Source organism: Eretmochelys imbricata, chromosome 2 (genome assembly GCF_965152235.1).
Source record: "Eretmochelys imbricata isolate rEreImb1 chromosome 2, rEreImb1.hap1, whole genome shotgun sequence".
Taxonomy (NCBI): Eukaryota; Metazoa; Chordata; order Testudines; family Cheloniidae; genus Eretmochelys; species Eretmochelys imbricata.
In genome coordinates, this window is record NC_135573.1 from 19512808 (window position 1) to 19539540 (window position 26733).

General features: G+C 44.4%; 1 long non-coding RNA gene across 1 annotated transcript in view; it reads right to left on the reverse strand.

Moving 5' to 3' along the window:
• Positions 1 to 19051: 19051 nt before the first annotated feature.
• The window catches only part of LOC144260276 (uncharacterized), a 132083-nt gene continuing 124401 nt past the window's right edge, over positions 19052 to 26733 (reverse strand). Inside the window, exon 4 of the long non-coding RNA XR_013345008.1 lies at positions 19052 to 19686. This is a non-coding gene — a long non-coding RNA (uncharacterized LOC144260276). The remainder of the gene's footprint in view (positions 19687 to 26733) is intronic.

A 26733-nucleotide genomic window follows, 5' to 3' on the forward strand; every position in this document is an offset into this window, starting at 1 on the left:
GGTGCCCCACTCCCACCCCCCGAGCCCAGGGATCCAGAGGGAGAAACAGCCTGATGCTTGGTCCCAGGCTTGCATGGAGTTTCTTGCGCACCACGGTCTCCTTCCTTCAGAGCATGCTGGGAACCTGCAGCTGCCAGGAACCCTCTAGCTCCCTCCCCCTCCCCATGGCAGTGTCTTCTATGCGTGAGCTGGGCTCTGCCGGGTCCAGTGGCCCCTAGTGGCAGCTAGCAAGACTGCAGCGCATTTCTGTGAGGGAAAAGGAAATTCTGCGCACACGTTAATTTCTGCAAAATTCCGCATTGCGCAGTGGCGCTGAATTCCCCCAGGAGTGAACCCCCTTGTTTCTGCCAGATGTAGCACTGCAACACCTGATCGGAGAAAGGATGTTCTTGTGGTTGAGATGGTATTACGGTTGGACTGGAATCTGGGTACAATTATGGGCTCTATCAGAGACGTCCTGCATGGCCTTGGGCAAGACATTTAACTTTTCCATGCTTTGGATCTCCATCTGTAAAATGGGGATACTATTATTACCTAGCCTCACAGGAGTATCAGGGAGATTAACGAGTTTATGTTTGTGAAGTACTCAGATACTACATTGATAAGCACCCCAGGAAAGTCTATGAGCAATAAAATCATTGGCCCAAGATCAATGCTTAGAAAAAATTAGCACTATCACATCACCAGCCTGACAGCAAGACATATCAGCGCTTAATCACTGGCTACGTCTACACTGCAATAAACAAGAACAGTGGCATCAAGTCTCAGAGCCTGAGTCTGCAGGCTCGGGCCTCAGGGCTAAATATTGCAGTGTAGACATTCAGGTTTGGGCTATGCTCTGAGACTGTCCCCTCACAGAGTCTCAGAGCCTGGGCTCCAGTCCAAGTGCGAACATCTACTCTGTAGTTCTATAACTCTGCCAGCCCGAGTCAGAGCCAGCTGCGGCCGTGCGTCTTTTATTACAGTGTAGACGTACTCACCGTCTCACTTTCTGTTCCCCTCTTCCATTCTGATATTATTCTAGCAGCTGCTCTTGTGTCCTTAGAGCCGAGTCTATACTTTCACGTGAGTAACAGTTGTGACACTGGTTTCTGGTTCTGGAGCTTCTCAAGATAGCAGCCTCTGAAAACATATTAAAAGGGGGTGGAGGGAGGGAAGCCAGCCAGTAATCAGGACTAGGATTTTAAGGTATCTCCTGACCTGCCAGAGCTAGAAATAACTGTTGTGTAGCACTAGAAAACTAAGACTCCCATGCCATTTGGCGTTTGCACCCACCCCTGGCAGATCACAATATATTGGATTCGAACTATCACTGGTATGTCTATCTACTGGTGATTTTTGGCACCGGTTCTAGACTGAATGTAGCAAGTCCAGTACCTTGGACACCTGTGATTTTCATGCCAAATCGCTGCCTATGCCAAGCAGGCTTTACTTCATCATAACCACTCAGCATACAATCCTCCCTACTAATCAACTCAGTCCTTTCAAAGTGGGAGACGACATCCAGGCCATTTAAGTGCCCCCCCTCGCCCTTGTTCAAGGCAAATCTACAAACTGCTGCAATGTTTATGGCAGGATTCTCCTCCCCAGTTGGACACGACACTGCTCAGACTGCTGTGGCTAGTGAAGAATTCCCTTGTATAGAGGAACCCTTTGATACTATAAAGCGGACTCAGAGCTAGGCCCTGCCCCAGCCACACCTCCCACCTACTATATAGGGAGCATCTCAGAGGAGGGAGAGGGGGTGCTGGGGATGGGAGGGGCTAGAGAGGGGGTGTAGTTGAGTGGAGCTCCCCTATTCTGCAATATGCTCCTCTAAAGAAATAAAGTCACCAGCAGTTCCAGCATCAATGCTGGCTGTCCCAGTTTAGCATCTCTATTCTGTCCCACCAGTCAGTGCTAGCTAGCCAAGCCAACAGCCCGGAGCCAGCCCAGGAAAATGTCAGGCAGACGTGACAGATGATCAGTGCCCAGCATCCAGGAGTGCTCCCTCCACGCTGCCTGACAGCAGTTTGGAAATGGCCCTGGCTCACTAAAAAACGATGAATTTTGGGATGCCAGTAAAGGAATCATGGGAGTTCATTCATTTGAGCCCCAGGATTGCATTGGCTTCCCACAGGTGTCATCACCATGGCCAGGAGAAAAATCCCAGAATGCTTAGAGCCTCGCAGCGGAATACTGCACCATGGGATATCTACCCAGAATGCTGTGCAGTTATTCATATAAAGGACGGAGCTGTGTGGACACAAGGATTCACAAGGGAAGTAACCTGGGACACTTTAATCAAAGTGTCGTGGACACAATGCTTCACTATAGCTAAATCTATATCAGAGCAGAAAAACCTACATTGGAAGTATTTTCCTATGTGGACAAACCCTGAGGCACCTTTATGGCATAAATTACACCACCTCCTCAACTCTTCTAATCTATGCAGCATTAGAGAGCCACAACCAGCTCTCACACAAATTAATATGACGGTCTTGTGATTTCCTGGCTATATCCATCTGGTATTGGGATTTGGGTTTCTGTGTCGAAAATTATTTGTGTACACAGAATTACTGTCCATTTACTATACTCCTCCCCCCTGTTAATACATATGTATGTATGTGGGTTACATATATTATAGACTCTGTGTGCGTGCACATTCATCCACACAGCCTACATGTAACACCTGGTCAATACCTAAAAATTAGATTGACCTAGCTACATAGCTCAGGGCTTCTGAGAAAAGTCATGCCCTGAGCACCTGAGTTAGATCAACCTAACCCCCACCGAGGACATAGCTGGACTGATGGAAGAATTCTAGCTACCACCTCTCTGGGAGGTGGATTGACAACGTCAAGGGGAAAACCCCATCTGCCGATGTCTGCGCTAAGGTGCAGCACCGTAGCTATGCTGCTGTAGTACGGACCCACCGAAAACCGGGGATTAAGAGAGCTGCTGCTCTCGTTCTCTCTTTAGCTCAGAGCAAGTCAGCTTTAACATTTACGACTATGAACTAGTCATAACACATCCTTTGGAAAAGGGAAACACAGGAAAGCCGCGTGTAGCCCTCTAAGGCCCTGTCCAGAGCAGGATGAATTGGATCCATCGAGTTAGACCCTTAATTCAGAATAGGGTTTGATGGCACAAAGGTAAAGATGTGAGAGCCCTGTCCACACTGCAGCTTCCAGTGGCCACGAATTACGGGTCTGAGTTTTGTCAGTAGAGAGGCAGCCTCTGGGAGCTGCTGTCTTCTGACGTACTGCAAACATCTGTACAAGCCCTCGCCTCCCGCTTGCCAGCTCCGTATGCTGAATGCTCCCATGAGTTCTCCGAGCACAGCAAGCCGGCAGGGTCATGTTCCTTCCCCTTCATTGGTATTCCTGGCATGAGGCAGGCTTGACAGCACATCACCAGGAGTGTAAAAATACACACTACGCTGCTGAAACAGTAGCAGCTCAAGAAGCCCATTGGCATCTTCACTCAAATATTTACAATTTTTATTAAAGCTAATGCTAAAAAATTATATAATACAGAGGTTAAGAAGAGTGTGTCTGCACATCTTCCTACACAAACTACCGGCCAGGATAAGCAAGCTGCTTCCCTGGATCATTTGGTATGCACCAGGCAGAAATTGGTGGTGAGGGGAGGTCAGTTTTTAACAGCAGGATGGGGGATCGTGCTGGGTTCTCATGGCTGGAATTAGCACCCAGATATAATGCTTTCCACTTTTCTTAGACCATTATGTCCTTAGATGATCCTTATGAAGTCTCAGTTTTCTTTCCCTATGATGTCCCCCTCCTCCCCCGCCCAACTTCTCAATGTGAAATCAGAGGGTGGCGAAAGAAACCGATACTGACAACCTGAAGCATAACGAAAGGAACTCTTTGCATCTCTTTCCGAGTCCACACTACAGTGCGGTACCCTTGAAAGCTCCATCGATTCTGCTACCATCTGTGAAGCCAGCTCCTAGATTGATTGAATTACAAGCAGCAGAAAATGCCTGCATTTGCATAAAAGTAACTGGCCATCACTCCTCAGAAAGAGCTGCTGTATATTTTAAGATTATGGCCACATAAAAATAAAAATTACCCCCTTGAACTGGGCGCTGCTTCTCTCTCTACACAGCAGCCTGGCAAAATGCATATCGCAGCGAGCCAAGATAGAGGAATCTTTCCAGATCCTGGAAAGCGGAACACAGCAGTGGGGGAGGCTTCCACTAAATGTTCATCTTCTGACACAATGAGTAACCTGGGCTCCGTTCCACAGACACTGGGAGCCAGGACTGGTTTTGAAACCAAAGTCGTGATTGCGGAAGCACCTCTGCACTGAGTCCACAGAGCTTGGGCTCCTGATTGTTGGCCGTATTGTATGCCTCCATTTAAAACAAATACTATGGTACAGTAAAAAGAAGCCAAACACATTCCAGTGAGCTAGGGCGCTTGGGACCTTTACTGTACAATGCTAGGAGACTTTTTCCCTACAAAGGGGCATATCCTAAAGCCCACATATGAAAAGTGTCTACAGGCTCTGTAATTATTATGTCATGAGCCTGAGAGAGGGTGCAATTCATCCCCATGCAGAGCACCAGAACAAAATCCATGCATCACATAAGTGGAACTGAAGTGATTCCAGAGCCATTTTATGTTACCGCTCTGCACTGGGGCAAAAATTTCACCCAGAGAGAGCAGCATGAGGAGGGGCTCTCAGGGCTTCTCTTCACTGCACACTTAACCCGAGTTCTAATTGGAGCACTGCCCTAACCGGAGTCCTGTCCACATGCAAGTACCCTTCCCTTGAGAGGAGGGGTGCTTTAAAGATGATGTTGGCTGACCCAGCAGGGAGCACAGGCTAAAGCTGGAATTGGCACAACTCATCAGCTGCTAACATGACCACTCTGCAGTGTGGATGCATGCTAGTTCCATTCGAGTGCTGCTAGTCCTCCAGTGCCTTCCCACAATTCCCCGTGTGCCCAGGAAGGACAGAGAAGTTTTCCCACAATTTGCTGGGAAATAATTCATGGAGGTCTCAGATTACCGCAGCACTAAGAATCATGGATGTGCCTCCAGAAGCCCCAGCAACACACGCAAGTGCAGTGCCAATGTGGACACAGCAGCTCAAGTGATATTTCACTGTGTGGCTGCCCTCACTCAAGGTACAGTTACTAAGTGGAGATCCCAGCAAAGTTAACTGGAGTTAAGACACAGAGGTTAATCAGCAACACCTTGGTGTGTTAGCCCTGCTTAGTGAGATAAAGCCACGCACCACTGGTTTATCTTGGGAAGGTTCTCTGGCCTGTGTTATACAGGAGATCAGACAAGATAATTGCAATGGTCCCTTCTGGTCCTGGAATCTATGAATCCTTCCTCTCTGCTTTAACAGGCACTCCTCACCCGGGGTACAAGGACGGTACAACTCAATGGGTGAAATCCTGGTCCCACTGAAGTCACTAGGAGTTTTGCCATTGACCCAAATGGAGCCCAAGATTTCACCCATTGTACCTGGTGATTGGCTAAGTGGCTGAGAGCATGGTGATTTATCTTTCAACCTCCTGTCTTTGGCATGCGCCTCACCATACAAGAAAAAACTCTTCTGTAGACTGATAGGTTGCTTAAAAGCTCATCCCATGGAGAAAGTACATTGAACATTTAAATAAAAACGGCAAAACCTTACCTCACTGCAAGCAGAGCTTGACCCCTGAAAAGGGAGACCAGTCCACTAGGGACTTCACTAGTGCTATTGATTTTACAGGGAAGATGCTCAGACACTACGATGATGGGTAGCAGGATAAAACCTCACAACAGACAGACGGAACATGAGCAAACAGATCAGACAAGACTATGCAATGTTGACCGGGGCAAGACACATTTCTGAGAGGGTGTCCAGGGCGTGCTCTGAGCCTGTCACTTCCCTTAATCAGACTCAACTTAAAACGGTTCCTCTACTGACTTGCCAATTTCAAGGCTTCACCCTACAGCAGTTGCTTAAAATGGACATGATTCAAAAACACTTTGCATTTATGAGTTTGATCTCTCGATATACGCGGGTCGGAGCCACTGATTTAACCACTGATTTAACCATTCTCTATGCCCAACCAGATTTAATTACGTCTCACTTGTAGAGCACAAGAATACAACCCCCAAAGTGTTTTCCTTTGTCTATTTTGTGTTTGTTAGTTATTTAGATTTACAACACCACCACCCCCCCCCCAAAAGGCACTTATCCTAACATCCAGGAAGCCTGACCAATACTCAAAGCAATCTCCACCAAGAACAGCAGTAACTAATTAAACCTCAGAGCAAAAGGAAAATATTCACCACCTTCCCTAAAGTCTGCCTCAAGCAACATTCCTCTAACAAGCCCCCAAGCAAAGCGGATTCTTGCAGCATGCCCTGAAGGCTAAACATGAACACAGCAGCCCCTCCAGGTCCCATACTTGCACACTGGATTCCGTTCCTAAATGTGTTGAAGTGGTTTCTAAGACCACGTCTACATTACAAACTTCTGCCTGCACAGCTATCACTCAGAGAGGTGTGACGAGGCATGGTCCCCAGCTGGAAGAAGGCCCTAGCTGTTATGAGAAAAGGAGTACTTGTGGCACCTTAGAGGCTAACAAATTTATGCTAACAAATTGGTTAGTCTCTAAGGTGCCACAAGTACTCCTTTTCTTTTTGCGGGTACAGACTAACACGGCTGTTACTCTGAAATCTACCTGTTATGATGGCAAAACTGTGCTTTTGCTGGTATAGCTTATTTTGCGTGGAGAGGGGAGAGGAATGGGGGTGGGCTCACTGCTGCTGGTATAAGCTATGTCCACTCTCGGAGTGCGCTTTGCCAATACAGGATACGGGAATACTTATACCTACTGTAGACAAGGCCTTACAAACACCATCTAATACAAATCTCTTCCTCTCGTCCCCACGCAGAGCTTGATCTCTGTTCTGAAACATGCACAGAACTACCCAGTTCTAAGATATATTAACTTCCTTTATGTGGCTGAATGGAGCTTGGGGTCTCCCTGTGAGAGGGCCTCAAAGAACTTCCTTTAAAAAAAAAATATCCCTCACAGTTCTCTCTCTCAAAGAAAGCTAGAGAAGGAGAGTGAAACCAACTAAACGGCGGGTTTGGGAAAAACAGAGAGGGGAAGTGACTGAGGGGGTCCAGTGGAGGAAGGGAAGAGGCTTAAAAATTGATGAAGTTGCAAGTGGGTAATGATCTCACAATGGCAAACACCCAAAACGGAAAGAGTCTCTGGCATGGGGAGAATGGGTGGGGATCAGGAGGAAGCTAGGATTGCAGAGCACAGCCTCAGCACACAGGGAGAAAGTGGATAGTGGGTCAGAGATTAGTGAGTGGGTTTAAGGAGAGTTTTGACAATCAGGAGAGAAGTTTCCTGCATCAGATCCTGCAATAACTCACAACAGCGTCTAGCAAAAGGATGGACAGAAATCCCGCTCTGCAACTTAAAGCATCCTAAAAAGTGGAGTATTGAGATAGCTGGTAGTCAAAGTCATTTGAACTGAAAATGGCAACTTTGTATCAATGCAGCGGCCTCTGGGAGAAGGAGAAACTGCTCTTGGTTTCCTGAGGATCTTCAGTGTCAAACACAGAAGAGACACTCAATTCACTAAGATTTACGCAACCAGCTTTTCTAAAGTAAACACCAAGCGCTATAGCACCTCTGTGGTCCCGGTACCAGTATCTCTTGGCTGCTTTGCACATGCACATCTTCCTCCACAACCCTCTCCCTGGTATAACAGGGGACCATGATAGTGGCTGGTGCTGGGAGCCCCGCTGGTGCAGTTCTGGTGTACAGCACGGGCGTCTACTTCTAGCCTCACACATCTTTTCTCCGTTTCAGAGCCTCAGGTTAACCCGTAATAAAAATGGGGATGACAATATTTACCAGTTTTGTAAAATGCTTTGAGATCCTAGAATGAAAAGTGCTCTGTATCCAGATGATTATTGGTGCCTGAGGGTGTATTTGCACGTGGCAGGAGTAGGACACTGCACCAGTTGGAGTAAAGGTGTAGGGTGAAATTCTCAAAAACATCTAAGTGACTTAGGAGCCTAAGTTTCCTTCTCAAAAGGGCCTACGTGATTTAGAAAGTATACCCACTTTTGAAAAGGGGACTTAGGTGCTTTTGAAAATGTTATCCTTACCTGGTATGGCAGCCTTTAAATGCCTCTAAATATACTACATAAGTCATTCAAACTGTTCTAATTGTATCCACTAGCCAGCCACTGAAACCACAGAGAAACCTTGCTAAACAAAGGGTGTCCTTGTCCACCCTCTTGATGAGCTTTTCAGAGAGAGAGAGAGAAAGCGAGCGCGCTCTGTATTGTTCTCAAAAACTTCTCAGTGCAAAGGAACATTTGAGAATTCACGAGGGTAAAAATATTTAGGAAAGTTGTTAACGCTTCTCGGAAACTTTGCGAGAGTCTATTATTTACAGGGCTGAGCGGCCGTTTGTAAAAGTCATTCGCAGTTCGCAGATTTAACCCACAGACATATTAAGTGCTAACTTACTAATAATGGCCTATGTGACTGGAAAGCCCCTTTGATTAGCCACCTCAAACTCAGAGCTGCACTGTGCAGCAGGGCGATACGCCTGAGAGCCATATTTGAATAACTCTACCTCTGACAGTGCACAGGGGAAGCACCAGAATATCACTTCCGGTTGGAATCCTCCCCTCCACAGAGAATACCCAAAAAGGTAAAGAGGGGAGGGGCTGGGATTTCCACTGCCTTACCCTCAGAGTATTTCCATCAAGCAATGGCAAAGAGCCTTTAGCAGCTCTTAAAAACTCATTTTTACCATCAGTGGAGCAGGATGACATGTCAAATTGGAGAATCTCTCCCAATAACATTCCTGAGACCAGTGCCCTGCACTCATTGACTGAGGAGAGATAAGATCTAGATTCTCTGGAAAGCAAAATGTTGTTTTGGGTTTTTTTTAAGGCCAATGATATGGTTCCAATTTCAGCATTTTTGCAGTGAGAAGAGTCAGCCTCAGATGAACAGATAATGATGATACCGAAAGGGTTATAGAAGCAATCTCTGCTTCAGTGTCAAACAACATGGCCATATCTACATAACAAATAGAATCAGACTGAGGACCCTGTTACAACACACTTCCCCTGAGCTAGTAACAACATGGGTCATTTTTGTAGCAAGGGTAGGGCATAATATTGTACCTATACTGCTGAATGGTGCTAAAGTCTTGGGCATATCCCATTCAGGGACATAGGAAAGTTCCCATTTACACTACTACATGGAACATGGTTGTAACTGGATCCCAACACTGCGCTAGAGGTAGAAGAGACAGGGAAACTTGTGATGGACAACAGGGATTCAAATCCGAAACTGGTGAATAAAACAAAGCAACAGGACAAACAAGCATGAAGACAGAATGCCCATGCCAGCCTTCTCTCCCGTACAAACACACATGACTCCCTCGCTCCCTGTACTCCGCACGCTTCCCTCAGGAGCTCACCATCCAGGTCAAAGCTGCTCGCCTTGGTTTTTAAAACTCCACGACTCCCTCCAACTTCTTCACAGATCTTTGCCCCCTCCGCTCATTTAAGGCCAACCTCCATTCTGTCCCTCCACACAGCTTTGACGCTGGTGATGCCAGAGCCTTCTCCTCCGCAGCTCCTGACATCTCCTAGGTGCCCTGTATCGCTCCAATTCAGTTCTTCAGGTCTTTGCAACTATCACCTTCGAACATATTTGTTCTCCCTGGCCGAAGCTTCTTGATTGTTATTATTACTTGTTTTTTGAATTGTGGTAATGCACAGAGGCCTCATTCAGGAACAGGGCCCCACTACACCAGGTCCTATATATCACCTATGTCATCAGTTTTAACTATAACAACTCTTGGCATGGAAGGCTAGTGCATAGGCAGAGAGTATAAGGATGATGTTCTGCAAATTCTACTAGACAGTGACTCATCCCAGAAACACACGTTTTATTCGTGTTTGTGTGTACTTGTATTTCCACACAGGGGTAAAGAGAAGGAAGCTCCAAAGGAGAATCTCTTGCTGACGGTTCTAGAAGAGAAACTTAAATTTGAAATAAAATGCACCAATCTGAAGCTTAGCCTCAAGCTTCAACCTTTTGTGACGTACAAAAAGTTCTGCCACTCTTTGGTTGTGCTCTTGCAGACATGGACACATTAAGCAGCCTGGTTCCAGATCACCTGGACCTTCTTCTCTGAATGTATTCAAGAATTCAGATGAAATAATAAGCACAGATCCCCAGGGTAAAATCCTATCTTCACTGTATTCAATGAGAGTTTTGTCATTGATGTTAATGGGGCCAGGTTTCACCCCTTGTGCATCAAATGTAATATGCTCCCAACAAAACAGCTGTCTCCTTACCTGCTTCAGGACTCTTTCAGTCGCTATTCTGGAGAAGGGAATAAGGTGCTGGAAAGAAAAAAAACAAACAGGAAAGCCACTAACTGCCAGTATTAAAAATATTTACAACTACAATAATTTAGCACTTCTAGTGTTTTCATTTGTAGGTCTCAAGACACTTTACAAATATTAATTAACTAACCCTCCCCATGCCCCACTTGAGGGAGGTGAGTATATCAGCATTAACTATATAGACATATAAACTGAGGGACAAAGAAATTAAATGACTTGCCAAAGGACACATGGCCAAACAGTGAGGGGCAAAAGACAAGATTCCTACCTCCCAGCTCTGTGTTCTAGCCACTGGACAACTGTCTCTCATATTTTAATATATACTTATGCTCCAGTACTTAAGTACTGTTAAGTAAACACACACAAACTCTACATGCCTATCAACATCATAACAATGTGAGTCATCCGTAATACTTATCTAATGGTGACCCAGCTTGTCTCATGGTTCACATTTTCCAGACAGATCTGTTAAGAAAACAAGAAGAAAGGAAACATTAATAGAGAAGTAAAATCAAGAAAGCATTTAGAGGGCACAGCTGGGACAGTAATAATGGAGCATGACAGAGGATCTAGAGGCAATCACGACTGCAGAAAGTAAACGGACGGGAGAATCATCTGAAAAATATCTTACTGTAAAAACACACACTCACTAAAGGAATTGGAGCCAGTCCAAAACCCCACAATAAAGAGAGAAACAGGACAATTCTGCTTTGACTCTCTATTAAATAACCTGTTATAAGCAGCTGTTCTGAAGCGAGGTATATGATTCACATCTGTGCATTTTCTCACCTCAAGGGCGCCATTGACTTCATTAGGTTCAAAGGCAAAAGGGATCAGGTATCGATATTTACTGGTGAAGATGGATACAATATCAACTCCATATAAAACCCCAAAGTCACCAAGCAAATGTGTTACAAGTTTTATTCTAAGTCATTCTGATCCTTATACTGGGCCCATCAACATAGTGTCTGAGGGCCTAACTCAAACATCTTTAAACACAGAAAGCTTAGGATTTCTGCAAGCACGGAGGATAAAACATTAGATCCCAATGACGGGTCTGCTCCCCTGCCTGGGCAAAGGAGGGTTTTCAATATATTGGGACAAGACCCTTTCATTAGCTGTGCTCGCTCGCATTTCGAAGCTGTACCAGTTTGGGAGCACTAAGCAATCGGGCTGAAATCCAGCAGCTAGATCACATATTCCATAATGTTTTTATGGTTGTAAACAGAGTAGTAGAAGGCTCATAAACTGCTCTAGACATCACCCCTGACAGAAATAGATTGTGTGCAAATATCCCGCTGCTTCGGTGTCAAGTGCCCTCCAAGATCTGATTGCAGAAGTCCCAGAGGAACAGTGTAATTAAAAACAATCACCTTGGCATGAACAGTAACTGAGTGAGTGTCATTGGTCTGACAGTGTTCCACGAAAGACAACTGTTACCCAGACATTGCACTAGTTAGGGACCAACATGGCCAATGGCAGCATGAAGGCCCCAATTCAGCAAAGCATTTAAGAAAAAGGACATCCTTAACTTTAAGCACATGAGTAATGCAGTTACTCGTCAGCAAAGCACTTAAAGCCTTGTCTACACACACAGTAAAAAAATAAATTCCTTTCAGTATATCAGTAGAATCAAAGTGTTACAATCTACCCCCTCGGATCCCTGGTGTGGGCACAGCAATAGCTGCATAAAAATGTTTATTACAGTATAGCCTCTCCTATCAAGGGAATAAGCTATACTGGTACAGTAATACCTAACTCTTACATCATGCTTTTCATCCATGGAGCCTGAACGGTTTACAAAGAAGGTCATTATCGCCATCTTATAGAAGGGGAAACTGAGGCACGGAGCAATTGAAGTGATCTACCTGAGATCACCCAGCAGGCCAGCAGCAGAGCCTGGAATAGAATAAGGTCTCCTGAGTCCCAGTCCAGTACGCCAACCGCATCCACATCAGGAATTACAGTGGTCTCTCTCTCAGTAGCAACAATTAACCAAAATAGTCATACCAATACAAAATCCATGTGTAAAGCAGGCCTAAAGTATGTACTTAACTTTAAGCACAAGCCTAACCCTAGCCCCAGAGACTTCCACTGCTTTGGTGAATAGGGCTGGGATTATTCATGTGTTTAAAACTGAGAATGTGCTTAAGTGTTTTACTGAATCGGGGCCTAAAGCATGCATTAAGCTGCCCTCTCTACAACTCACAGACTGCAGCGTTTCTGGCTGTCATGCTCCCAGTCCCTGCTAGCCTAAGAAAAAGAGACTGGAAAAAGGAACAACCCTAGGTTCATGTTGTGAGTAGATTCATTACAGCAGCAGGTCACTTGGTCAGGATCCTTTCCTGGCAATGCATTGTCTATAGCCAAAACAGCAGCCAGACTTTGGGATTACTAACAAATTATTCTTTTTTTCACACATCTTATTAACTTAGGCAACAGCTAAAAGCAAATTCTTAATCTTTCACACCCATTAATGTATGACCTTTCCATCCACTGACTGCATTTTGGCAAAGTCTGCTGAGATGCAAAATTTAAAAGTCAAAACCCTCTTAGAGGACTTTCTCAACATGTGAAATCTCTGATGATGGGGCGGGGGGAACACCTAAAGGGTCTCCCAAGGGGGCTGAGTCATAGCACATGCCTCCATCGGAGGTTTCACACGGGTGCTTGGGGGGGGGGGGACAAAAAAAACCCCAAACACCTCCACAACTTCACACTGCACAAAGGAAGAGAAAATCCCACATATGAATCACATGCATTGTACTCTCCCCCTTACCCTGCCCCTGAAATCTTTAATGGAGAGTCACTGAACCATTTCACATGAGCTATTGCAAAAACTCCCCAGACCAAAGAACAGCAGGTTTGGTTTCTGAGGTAGGTGTAAGAATCTCTCTCTCTCTCTCTCAAGATGGCCATGCAAATAATTTTTCAAAAAAAAGCAAATAATGAGTGAAACATTCCGGACATAAAATTGGCATTTATAATATTTAAGCAGTTTTAAGAAGGGGGTAGCAAAGCTTCTGCACATAAACTTCAAACTATTCTCACTGAGGACCTGAAAAAATAGAATATTCATATAGATAAAAAATGGACAATTACTGCATTAAATAAAAAAACACCCTTGTAAACTATTGGAGGCTATTATCTTATCAACTCTCACAGTCAAAGAAGGGCAGAAGGTCTGCACTCAGTTAGGACAGGACAGCTCTAAGAAAACCCAGGGTGTTATTGGTCATGAAGTGGTTGATTCTGTATGTAGCATTACTACTTCTGTGTCAGTTCAGAACCAAATTCCCCACAAGAGCACTTGGGCTCATGACGAGTCTCAACGGGGACTGAACCTCAGCTCTTCAGGACCAAAACCAAAACCACAACCCCCTCTCTCTACCTCCTGAGCTAGAGAAGTAATACCTCTATGGGGAGCAGCCACTAGAGGGGGATGTAACACACTGAAGCCACAGTGCGACACTTCCTCCCTCCCTGGATGCAAAACTGAGGGTCTGACAACTGGTGATTCAAAAGGGGGGGGGGGGAAAGGGGGTGGGTGGAACACCACACCCTCTTACTATTAGCTCAAGTGTCAGGGATCTTTGTATTGGTAAGAGGAGGATCTGAGTCCCACCCCTGCCATCACTCAGCTCCAAGATGGCCACTTACTTATCACCATCTTATTACCTGATAAGACCTGCAAAAATATGTTGTTGTCACCAACACTTAGATCAGAGCATTTCCCTGCTCTTTGTACTTTGTTGTATAACAGAATTTATTGGGAGTAAATTTAAGGCCTATGCACCATTTAAATCTCATTTAAGATTAGCTTAAGGGGAGACACAACCATTCTGCTGGCCCTCTGCACACTCCTGAATCTCATTCTTACCCATTTAGGCTCTTACCTGTAAAGACTACAATGCTTGTTTGTTCCTTATAACAGCACTTCCACAGATTTTAAAGGTCAGAAGAGCTCATTAGGATCATCTAGCTTGACCTCCTGCATAACACAGGCCACACAGAATTGCACCCAGTAATACGTACATCAAGCCCAATAACTTCTGATCAGATTAAAACACATTTTTTAGGAGGAGATCTAGTCTTGAAAGACTGGGAATTTAATTTAAACAGGAGGCAGCGTGGCCTAGTGGACAGAGCACTGGACTGGGTGCAGAAGACCTGGGTTCTATTCCTAGCTCTGCTGAATGAGCTTGGGCAAGTCTCTTCCCACCCTGTGCTTCAGTTTCCCCATCTGTAAAATAGGGATAATGATCCTGATATCCTTTATACAGTGCTTTGAGATCTACTGATGAAAAGTTCCATATAAAAGATCTCTCTCTCTCTCTCTCTCTCTCTCTATATATATATATATAAACACACACACACACCCCCGAGTAGGATGAAAGGCTATGTTGGGATTTGAACTAGAAGTTCCAAGGAATTTTTCACATGCCATATTGAGACCAATGAGCCACCTTTTGGGTCATTGGCCAAAATCTCTGAAATACACAGATGTCCTGCACTAGAACACTGGTTCCCAAACTTTTTTTTTTTTTTACACTGAGGCAATCCACCAACTGTATGGTGGTTTTGGGGATCCACCATTACCCCGCCTCCCCCTCCACTCCCCACTTTGTCCGGCCCCCAAGCTCCTCAGCATCCCAATCCCATTGCTCTCCCAGCCCTGCCCCTTCCTGCAGTGCCAGCCGGCCTCTCTCTCCCCCTACTATTGAGCTGCAGTCACTACCAGACTGCTGACTGTCAGCAGGACAGTGGGGTGGGAGGGGGTATTGTTTCATGGTCTCTGTGTGTATATAATGTCTACTGCAGTTTCCACGGTATGCATCCGATGAAGTAAGCTGTAGCTCACGAAAGCTTATGCTCAAATAAGTTGGTTAGTCTCTAAGGTGCCACAAGTACTCCTTTTCTGTCTGCTTGCTGACTCCAGCCGCTTCCTCCGAGCTTCTGCTGCCCAGGGCAAATCAGAACACAGAGGTAGTGGAGAGAGCACCTGGGACCCACCGTTTGGGAAACACTACACTAGAGCAACAGCCCCTCTGGAAAGATGGACATTTAAAATTGAACCAGGAACGCTCAGCCTCCCCTCTCCTTGCAAATTCTCTTGCATGTATTTTATTTGCAAACATACTTTTCAGTCTATTGCTTTGATATGTTTCTATTGGTTTCTCTATTTTGAAATAATCCATCAAAACTGCATTTTAATTTTTTTTTAATAACCATCATGTGAAAAATAAAGGTTGCGTTTGAACTGAATTAACTTCAACTATAATCTAGCACAAACACTGCTTTGCTGAGAATGGTATATTTTATACCATTATATATAATTAGATGCTTGTAACAGGATTCCTGTAAACTGAAGAAACCCAACTCAACAGTTCCAGACATAGGGCTGATCTACACTTCATTACATAAACACCCTGTGCAATGTAATTAAGCCTACCTAAAACCTGGTGTAGACAGAAAACTACAGCGATGGAAGAACACCTCCCACCACTGTGGTAAGGATATGTCTACACTTAACCAGGGTGGATAAAAATCAATTTTAAAAAATGGATTTTTTTAATTTAAATTGGATATTTTTGATAAAATGCTTTTCGAGGAAAAAACTTATCCTAAGATAGTTTTAATTAAGACACCTTAAAACTCAAAGATATCTCATCGTGGAATAGGGATTATAAATTCTAATTCTTAGCATGAGACAATATATTCCTGTAACGTTTAAGAAAAGTTTGTAAATGAGTTCCAATAGTTCGTGGATTAGGGACCCAATCTTATGGGGTTCCAGGGGCTTCTGTATAGATACTTTAGGTTAATCTTTCTATCTATCCAATGGGACTCAGTGCTCAGTCTAGAAGATACCATCAGAGATGCTTAGTTTTGCAGTTCTCAAACTGTGGATTTGTATCTCCAGAGACAACATGCTTGTTAACAGCAAAAATGGTGGTTGTTTTTTTGAAAAAGTTTGTTTTTTAAAAAGATTTCATTTAACTGTTTTAGTTTAACAATTTTAACAAAAACAACCCTGATTTTGAAAAACCTGAATGTTTAACTAAAAATCAAAAATTCATATGCTTGTTTTGTTAAAATATTATATGTTTGCTGTTGAAAAAAAAATCCAGAATATGTAACATTGTTTTAGTTAAATAAAACAATTTAAAATGTCTGTCTGGTGATGTTCTCCTCCTAATACAGCATGGCAAGAAAATCTTCCAAATATTAATGATTAACCTGTTGAATTGGAGACAGTTCACCTCCCAGTGACTTCATAAATATCTGCCTCAATTACCTTTGGTAAATGAAATAACCAATCATTCATTTTCCGATATAGCTGTAAAACTAATCTGAAAAGTTTTCAAAATAAATCACCTTAAAAATGTAGGGTGTACCTTCTAAAAATGAAACCTACATCTATCTCTGAGTTGTGAAGAATATTTATTAAAGTTATAACAACCAACAAAAATGCACTTTTATGTAGAAATCCAGGATTAAATTGAGTCTTCCTGATGAGTGATTTAAATCAAATCCACCCTGCACTTAATCCTGAAACACTGTAGAATTTCAGTATAGACACTTACCACAGTGACACGGGGGTTCTCCTGTCACGGTCGGTAATCCACCTCTCCGAGAGGCCGTGGCTAGGTTGACAGAAGAATTCTTCTGTTAACCTAGTACCATCCACACCGTGGATGAGGTCACCTTAACTACGTTGCTCAGGGTGGCAACCTGTGAGAGATGTAGCTGTGCTGATGTAACTTTTTCCTGTGGATCAGCCCTCAGGGCATGGCTACATTTGCAGATGTAGAGTGCTTTGAGTTAAACCAACCCTTGTAGAGCACAGTAGGGAAAGCGCTGCCGTCTGTCCACACTGATAGTTTCAAGTGCACTGGCATGGCCACATCTGCGGCACTTGCAGCGGCATTGGGTGGGGTGCATTCTGGGCAGCTGTCCCAGCATGCACGTGACTGCAACATGCTTTTCAAATGGGGAGGGGTGGGGGGTGGAGTGTGACGGGGAGTGTGTTGTGTGTATGTGGGGGGAGAAAGAGTGGGTTTTTGGGGGGCTGAGAGCATGTCAGCATGCTGTCCTGTAAGTTCAGACAGCAGCAGACCCTCCTCCCCCACACCTCTCTCTCACACACAGCATTCCACAGTAATGGTTGCTTTGTCTCGGAGGAGATAAGCAGCTGGCTGTCAGAAACGGAGCTTTCGAAGGGCATATCCGCATTCCTGCAGCGATTCAAAAACAATGACAAGTGGCCACTTGACTTACGGGGATTATGGGACGTTTCCGGAGGCTGATCAGAGCGCAGTAATGCAACACCTCGTTCACACTGGCGCCGCGGAGCTCCAGTGGGGGCGCAGCAAACGCTATTCCACTCGCTGAGGTGGAGTACCAGCAGCGCCGTAGCCGCGGAGTCAGAGTGCTCTACGTGCCTTGCCAGTGCGGACGGGGAGTGAGCTAGTGCGCCCGGGGCTCCTTTCTTGCGCTGTAACTCGCCAGTGTAGCCAAGCCCCAAGTGGCTACACTACAGCGGTGGTGCAGTACTTTTCTGCATTTCTAGTGCAGACAAAATCTTAAACTTCTAGGAAGAAACTTCTTTCGAACTGACTGAAGACGTAACCTAGCAGAGCCATTAGCGTAGGCAGATCAGTCCCACAGAGTAAGTGGGAACCGACCGTTACCTATCTGGAGTAGAAATCTATGCACCACTCTCTCTCTTTCCACCAGAAAATAAATGCACAGAGAAGTCACTTTACATCAGTCATCACCATTTACTAACATTTATCAATAATGGGCGGGTGGGTATTTTTGACCAAGAAAAAGCTTGAAGTGGAAGTTTTATTTGAAGAGAGGAAACTGAGGCAAGCTGCCTGAAGCATGGCCCCCATTCCAGCCCCTTCCCCAAAGTCCCCACCCCAACTCTGCCCCCTATTCCAACCCCTTCCCCAAATCCCCCCTCCCGCCCCGCCTCCTCCCCTGAGCACGGGCCGCATCCACGTGTTTGAGACCCCTGTTTTAGACAGTAACTGCCTGACCTACAGCTTAAGTGCGCCCACCTCTGGGACAGAACACAGTTGCGGTTCAGCTCCACCGCAACAGCCTAGGCCAGGAAATTGAAAGTGGTGGGGTGGATTTAGCTTGGCCTACTGTAATTACACCCAAAGGCACAGGAAGACAAGGCTCCTGCCCCAAATTGTTTAATAACTATACCAGACTCTGCTCTCCACAGTTTATCTAGTTTGTCTTTCAACCACTCTGGTTGCCTAGGGTAGCTCCAAAGATAACTGAAGATCTGTACAGTAGCTGCTGATTCTAGTGTATTTATGCGTCAGAGTGTAAATATAGCTATCACCCAGATGTTTGCAACCATTAATTAATTTCCGGTTTTGGTTAATGAGAGATGCTATCTCAGTTATACAGCAGCAGCCTTGACTCAGCACTTGGGGGAAGGGGAGGAGATTGTGCTTGTTAATTTTCTTCGAAGGTCAGTAAAGTGACACCCCGGAAATGTTCTGTGTTGTTGTAACACCTAGCTCTGGTAAGCAAGGTACAGCAGCAACGAGCTGCATCTATGCAGTTGCCGCATCAAGACGACACCAAGGAGAGTACATTCGATAGTCACTAACTCCAAATGGGGATGCCTTTTATTAGCGAGTGAGTGTGCAGAGAACCGAACGAAGCCATGCAATGAACTTCAGGGTTAACGAGCTCCATTTGAGAGACTGCATTCTGCAATCAGTGGAAAATACGAAGAGCATTTAAAATTGGGGTTTTTTTAAGCAATTACAAATAATGTAGCCATTTAAAGAGAAGATTCAGACTAGAGGGAAAACACAGTCTCTAATGCCTATGGCACAGGATTGGAGTCAGGAGATCTGGATTCGAATCTCAGCTCTGGCATAAGCTTCCTGTGTGACTTTAGGTAAGTCTTTTAATCTTTCTGTGCCTCAGTTTATCCATGAAAACAGTGATAATAACTGCACACCTCGAAGGCTGTGAGGTTTGATTTATTAGTATCTTTGAAGGGCTTTGAGATCCTCAGATGAATATCTCTACACAAGCATAAAATATTACTATGTTGAATTAAACTATTTGCTCCTTGAAAATAATTTCACACCTTTTATGTGGCAACTCAGGTGACAATTCCCATAGAGCTGTGATAATTCCCTTAAACAGCTGAGTTCCCACCTTCCTTATCAGTAGAACGTTCAGTGATCAAAGAGACCGACTCCTAGTTCTGGCTTCCAGTTCACCGACCTACAACAAAGCAGAATAACGAGTCTCTGATAACACTCTTTAAATAGCATGATTTTGGGACAGGAAGAGTATTAATAAGGATATAAAGTCTGACTCACTTATTCCATGCAAGCTTTTGCCAATTTAAAAATCTGATGATTTGTATCTAGTTATCAATCAAGACACTGTAAAAACCCCTCCTTCCAGCCAAGCCTCACAAATGGAGATTTTTCAGCCCACCTGCTGGGAGCAAATGTCACAAATAAGCCTCCCCCCCACATAAACCTTTCCATGCCCCTGTAACTGTGAAAGTGGAAAAAGAGCCTCCTTCTGTCTTTCCACCCTCCCGTTAATGGCACTCCCCACTTTGGAGGGTGCTTGTTGAGTGCTCTTGAGATCCTGCTTTATAAGAAACCAGGCCAGACACTCAGTCCACAGGAAGGGGAAAAACCACAAGTGCTCCATCTTCTAGCTTAGAAGGGCAGGGGGAGAGATTGGCATGACCTATTCCTCTAGTGTCTGGTGCTAAAACCATAAAAATGCCATTCAAACAGAGAATTTTCCTCATGCTGCCCATTCAACGGGCCATGGTTAGGTCTCAGACTTCAAAAAGGCCACACATGCTGCAGTAATGGGATCTGAGTTAGGTGACTTGGCAAATAACATGAGAGAACTCCAATGTCTACAGTGATCTATTTCAGTGACAGCATATTGCCCCATTCTCTGTGTCCCAGCAAAGACCCTGATTCCCAAATGCTGAGCCTTTCTACTTTTAATTAGTCTAATAAAAGGGTAAGATGATCTCCAAGTTCAGGGCCATGTTCTGGCTTTGGACAAATATGTGCCACTCAAACTAACTTCGCAGCAGGATCAACGTGGCTGAGGTCAGGACAGGACTCTAAATGGTGGTGCATGGTTTTGCATCCCCCCCTCCTCAAATATTTGCAGTATTTTATTAATAAAATAATAATAATATTTCAAATACACATCTTGTATCCATAAATTCTTTGCTAACTTTGGCTGCATCCTGAAACCTTGATTCACAGAAGTAGGCCCACTGACGTCAAAGCTATTCTCAAGCGTAAGAGGTGCAGGATCAGATCCTGCTGTACAGACACACAAATTCCAGAAGTGGTCCCCAAATCTTTTTCCCACACGTCCCAGAGCTATTTCTGTCATCACTGTGCAAGGGTATTTACGTGAGTATTCTGTTAGTTCTAGTGGAACCTCTGCTTTACAAGACTAAACAGTTCATTATTACAGGGCATTTCTCTTGGTGAGTGGAAACACACGTGGAAAGTAAGCAGATGCATTGCCCTCAATTCATACTCTCCATCACCCATGATGTTATTTAGTTATTTTAAACAAAGCCTCCTTCTGATCTTAGTTATGGTGCTGTAACGGTACTGTTGTAAAGCCAGAGTAACTGAGACCAGAATCTTCCCCAGAGTTTTTTGTCACCAGGAAAATGTTTGAAAGTTTAAGATGGTGAACATAAAAGCCACATATCATTCTGGCTCCAACACAAATAAACGGGGATGTTTTCTTTAGCATTTGTATTTTGGCACTAGAGAGATATGTAGACCATTCCCTGTGCATTGTGAAGATAGTTACAGTAAGATAATAAAAATCAAAAGGATTTGTTAGCCATAACTGGCAGTTACCCTGATCACAGGTGGCTATTGTTCCCATGTTTAATCTCTGCAAATCAGTTTAAAAGCAAATCACCAGCAGGACCTGAAAAAAGTGACACACACTAACCAGTCCCCAACAAGATGCTCTCCCCAGACCATCGGCAAAACCATTCATTGCTGCCTTCCTAAATCTACAGGCTGCTCCAGTGCTTCTGATACAGCTCATAGGTTTGTCAGGCTGCAGAAGAGCAAAATTAACAAGACACGCTCATTTTCATGCTGCTAACTCTGAACACCTGGGGAAGCAACACAAAGTTCTAACCATTCAAGAAGGGAGAAGTGCATCTGGAACAGTTTTTAATGACTCGTAACTTTTTGAAACTTGTGAACCAAAATTTTCCAACACGTCCCAAAAACATTTTTTGTATGGAAGTCACCGTTTGACAGCCAGTAGTAAATGAGGGTATGTCTTCACAGCAATTGGACACCCGCAGCTGGCCCGTGCCAGTCGTCTCAGGCTCGTGGGGCTGTTTCACTGCTGTGTAGACCTCTAGGCTTGGGCTTGAGCTCTGGAACCCTCCCACCTTGCAGGGTCCTAGAGCCCCGGCTCCAACCCAAGCCCAGAAGTCTACACAACAATGAAGCAGATCAAGTCCTGTGAGCCCGTGTCGGCTGGCACGGGCGTCTAGTTATTGTGTAGATATACCCTGAGAGATTATCTATGTGAGGACAGAATTGGACCCTTGAAAATTAACCTATCTTGAAATGATCCAGGAACAACAAGAAAGCAATTTTAAAGGATTTTTTAAAAATACTCACCTAACTCAAAAGCTAAATTAAAATTAAGGGAAAACTTAAGCTAAATATCAGGAAACATTTCCTGAAGATGCATGCGCCTGTGCAAAAGTCTCCCAAGGGAAAGTGGGGGAAGCTCTGTTACTTGGATCTGTTAAAGTTCGACTGACACAACGAGAGGAAGACTGCAGTGACTCATCCTACATGGACAGGAACATGAATAAGAATACTGGCTGATCTAATGAGTCTTTTCCATCTCTAGCTTTTATGAGAAATGTTGTTGAAACTGTCAGACACACAAACACACTCCTTTGGACTGAGAATAAACAAGAAAATCTTTGGAGGAAATTATGAGTGTGTGGAAATCAAATCTGAATGCAATGTGCCCTGCTCATCCTACAGGATGTTTCTTTGGCAGTGGAAACAAGGGAAATCTGCAGTCTGGCAGGAAAAGTGACTCCCTCAAAGCTGGTTAATATTACTGAGCTGGTTACATTTTAAAACAACAGCTTGACACTTTGTGGCCAGCCCCTTCAGAATGCTATAAACAGCTTTTGATTTTCAACAATCTTCGCAGATCAGCCTTCAAAGGAGCTAACAACCCTTATTAAAAATAGTGCAGTAACAGGCCACAATATTACAGCAGCAAACATTACTAGAGAACCATTTGTAACATTTTAAGACAGAGGTAGCAGGGAAAGGAGCCAACCCACTGCACTGGATGTTATGGAGGGCCCAAGTTAAAAATTAAATATTCTAAATTCATAGCTTACTTATTTCACTCTACGTCACTGGAAGATTTAAAAAAAACCAAAAACCACACACACAAAGAAAACAAATTGTCTATTTAAATGGGCGCTGAACAAACAGAGCAACAGACGCCAAGGAAAAACACAAGGAGAGATAAGCCACCAAATGTCACTTTCTTACACAATTACTTTTGACTCCATCTCTCATCTGCCAGGCATATCGGTTTCCCTGGAGACCTGCAGTGCAGGGGATATGCCAAGGCAGGATTTCCATAGGTTCATGGACATTTGTATGTAATTTAGAATTATAAACAGATCCTTTCAAACAAAAAAAAATAAAACCCTAGTATTGCCTGACAAATGAATTTGGTGGAAGATATCAGACTGATGGCCCTGTTTATCCTGAAATAGCAACACCTCAGAGATGAGAGAAAACTTCTCCATACTGTCCTGTGGCCTGCCTCAACCTAGCCCAGGAGCATCTACCTCCAGAGGAAAAAAGGGAGTTTAGTGTCCAGGCGCATCCACTTCTCTTTCTCTCTGCTGTGACTGACAAGGGGCAACCCATACTGCCAACTGACGGCAGCTGTGTTTTGTGGACACATCTCCACTATTAAATGGACTAAGGCCACTAAGTTGCTTCACCTTGTTTAATGACAACTCAACAATCACAACCAGCAGGGCACAGAAAATCCAATAGCCCAGGGAGAGAAAAGGAGGCTTTCCTAAGCAAGAACCATCTACTTCTACAGAATTTAAACTTGGGTATATCCAGCCTTTGTGTTGCTAACTTAACCTTTCAGATGTGAAAACACCACAATGCTGTCTTCCTAAATCTACAGGCCGCTCCCATGCCTCTGCTTCAGCTCACGGCTTTGCCAGGCTGCAGAAGAGCAAAACTGACAGGCTGCTGCTCATTTTAAGGCTGCTACGCCAAACATGAAAGACGTGTGTCAGTTTCACACTGCTAGACCTGGGCAAAGATATGGGCAATAAGTAGCATTGGAGCTATTCACTGAGGATGACTATCTGCCTCTGGGTACATTTTTCAAGTCTTGCCTACTAGCGTTGGCTGGATTCCAACCAGAGGGACCTGAAAGAGCAACGTTCCATGTTCCGCTATCAACACCTGAGCTATCAGCATCTCCCACTGCCCCCTGGACAGTGATTTTTACAAGCTTGTTGTTCCCTTTCCACTAGCAAATGATTTATCATCCTAAAGTTTGATCTGGGGCAGTGAAGAAATGTCAGTCTGTGTGATTTACTTCTTCCCAGGCCCCAAAATGTCTGAAGCACTGCACATCACAGCTAAAACACCATGATCCCTACCAACAGAAACTTACGAATTCCTTTCAGACATAAGCCAAAGGAAAAAGGAAGGACAGACTGGGGTGACATCTATAAGTCTTCCATCCAACAAGGGCAGCTTCTGCTGGCTCCATGCCCAGGCTGCACAAACCCCTTAAAGAATAGGTATTAAATTATCTATCTGCCCAATGCACCTCAGCTGCCCCTTTTAGTAGACCAATATTTTTATCCTTCATTCTTCACAGATGTCCCATGATCATGTTTCAATCCCTGTAAATTATTTAGGAATATGATGAATCAGAGGCATTAGAGATGGAAAAGATGCACTAGCCCATCCCCTGGGGATCAGGGCTAGATGGCTCCCTGAGTTACGTTGTCAAACACTTGGTTCAGTCTAGCTATGAATCCCAGGAAACTCTGCTTCTACATCTTTCTTTAGGAGACTATTTCATAGTAATAGCTTTCCCCGTTAGCAAGTTCCCTCTGTTATTTCACTTAAGGTTTGCTGGTTTTATTTTCATCCCATTGCTCCTGTTTATACTCCTTGGGCCATATTCCATTGAGTCCTTGAGAGTGATATACTATCATCATCAGTACACTAGTCAAACATCTGGGGCAAGATTTTCAAAAGTAACTAGCAATCTGGGGTGCTATCCTGGAGACACCTTAAAGGGGGGCCTGGTTATCAGAAAATGGGTGCTCATCACTTTCTGAAAAGTGGCCACCCAAAGTAGGGGCATGCAAAACCACCACTCACTTCCGAATATCTCAAAACTTAAAGTAAAATTTTGCTTCTAACTTCCTCCTTTCTTTCCCCACCCTGACCCTTTGTCAAGCCTGACCTTAAAAACTTCTAAGGAAGAAGATTCTACCACCTCCCTAGGTAACGCATTCCAGTGTTTCACCACCCTCTTAGTGAAAAAGTTTTTCCTAATATCCAACCTAAACCTCCCCCACTGCAACTTGAGATCATTATTCCTTGTCCTGTCCTCTTCTACCACTGAGAATAGTCTAGAACCATCCTCTCTGGAACCACCTTTGAGGTAGTTGAAAGCAGCTATCAAATCCCCCCTCATTCTTCTCTTCTGCAGACTAAACAATCCCAGTTCCCTCAGCCTCTCCTCATAACTCATGTGTTCCAGACCCCTAATCATTTTTGTTGCCCTTCGCTGGACTCTCTCCAATTTATCCACATCCTTCTTGTAGTGTGGGGCCCAAAACTGGACACACTACTCCAGATGAGGCCTCACCAATGTCGAATAGAGGGGGACGATCACGTCCCTCGATCTGCTCGCTATGCCCCTACTTATACATCCCAAAATGCCATTGGCCTTCTTGGCAACAAGGGCACACTGTTGACTCATATCCAGCTTCTCGTCCACTGTCACTCCGAGGTCCTTTTCCGCAGAACTGCTGCCTAGCCATTCGGTCCCTAGTCTGTAGCTGTGCATTGGGTTCTTCCGTTCTAAGTGCAGGACCCTGCACTTATCCTTATTGAACCTCATCAGATTTCTTTTGGCCCAATCCTCCAATTTGTCTAGGTCCCTCTGTATCCTATCCCTGCCCTCCAGCGTATCTACCACTCCTCCCAGTTTAGTATCATCTGCAAATTTGCTGAGAGTGCAATCCACACCATCCTCCAGATCATTTATGAAGATATTGAACAAAACCGGCCCCAGGACCGACCCCTGGAACTGAGATACACCATAAACGTGAACTTTCCATGCCTCCACACTGCACAGAATCCATCTTCTTGCATACCCATTGTGAGATTAGACCAGGGAGTCGCAATAGCTTCCTTCCATTACGCACGGCTTCAAGCAGACGTCAAAATGCTACTGTCATTAGACTTTATGGTTCTGTCTGAGATCTACTGAATTTATGCAACTTTGGTTTAAGGCTAACGTTCAAAAGAACATCTGTATTCAGGAATGCACTTAAGGCACATGCTTAACTTTAAGCATTTGCTTAAGTCCCATTGAAGTCAATGGGACTTAAGCACATGTTCGGAGTTAAGCGCGTGCTTAAGTAATTACAGCAAAATCCTCTTTCTAAAAAATAAGTGGCCTCACTGTAAATAATATAACAAGACATCAAGTAGCCTAATTAGAAATAAAACAGTAGTTGGCTAATAATTCCTGCCAGTAATTATGCACTAACGACTGAGGTGCAAGAAATTTTCAGGAGACAGATGTGATAGGCCTAGGTAGGGATCAACAAGGTTTTAGGGGCCATCAACTGCCAGAGAACACCTAGCACTCAAATAGTTCTTGGTATGTACAAGATGAGCATAGAAAATAGAATACAAAGGCCATGGATTTTTTAAAAAACTGGACTGTGCATTTTCAATGGGAGCTGGAGCTGGATGAGAAGTGGGGAAATTTCCCTGTTTTCCTTTTCCCTGAAGACTTGCTTTAATAGAAATTTTCTAAGAGGCTTAAAACACAGGAAAGACTGATGCAAGGGACAGATGGAAAAGATATGGGAGTGGAAGTCCCATGGAAACATCACTGGAGTATTGGTAGATCCTTCTCTACTGTGGTTATTTGCCCAATTCCTGCCATCAGCATAGCTACACCACT